This window comes from Raphanus sativus, unplaced genomic scaffold, assembly GCF_000801105.2.
Source record: "Raphanus sativus cultivar WK10039 unplaced genomic scaffold, ASM80110v3 Scaffold0541, whole genome shotgun sequence".
NCBI classification, from domain to species: domain Eukaryota; kingdom Viridiplantae; phylum Streptophyta; class Magnoliopsida; order Brassicales; family Brassicaceae; genus Raphanus; species Raphanus sativus.
The window spans coordinates 9,224-10,000 of record NW_026615859.1 but is presented as its reverse complement, the minus strand read 5'-3'; positions in this window follow the sequence as shown (position 1 = coordinate 10,000).

Sequence of the window (777 nt, the reverse complement as noted above, 5' to 3'; positions counted from 1 at the left end):
GATGGTCCCATCAGTACACCCAGCCGTGGGTGATCAGTGGGTGATCAGTACATGAATTTTTTTTTTTTTTGCCTTCACGGACGTTCAGGACAGTCTGTGGGGTATTTTCACACCCTGATTGTCCCATCAGTACACCCAGCCGTGGGTGATGAGTGGGTGATCAGTACATGAGATTTTTTTTTTTTTTGCCTTCACGGACGTTCAGGACAGTCTGCGGGGTATTTTCACTCACGGATGGTTCCATCAGTACACCCAGCCGTGGGTGATCAGTACATGATTTTTTTTTTTTGCCTTCACGGACGTTCAGGACAGTCTGCGGGGTATTTTCACACCCTGATGGTCCCATCCGTACACCCAGCCGTGGATGATCAGTGGGTGATCAGTACTTGAGATTATTTTTTTTTGCCTTCACGGACGTTCAGGACAGTCTGCGGGGTATTTTCACACCCTGATGGTCCCATCAGTACACACATCCGTGGGCATCAGTGTGTGAGTCTGGTCCATGAATTTTTTTTTTCCTTCCCAATTGATTCGGACTATCTGTTTGCTAGAGTTTTCATAGATTGTCCGTCTGTTGGATCGATAAACCAGTCTTTTTGCTGGATTGAATCCTTCCCGGATGTACAACTGTTAGTAGTACTGACGGCTCGTGGACTAGATATAGTCAAGTCTGGACAGTCTTTGGATGGATTCTGGTATTTCCAAGGATTGTCCATGCACTGACTGTAATAACCCTCCCGAAGGGATAAAATGGTCGAGAGAGTAAAAGTCAAGATC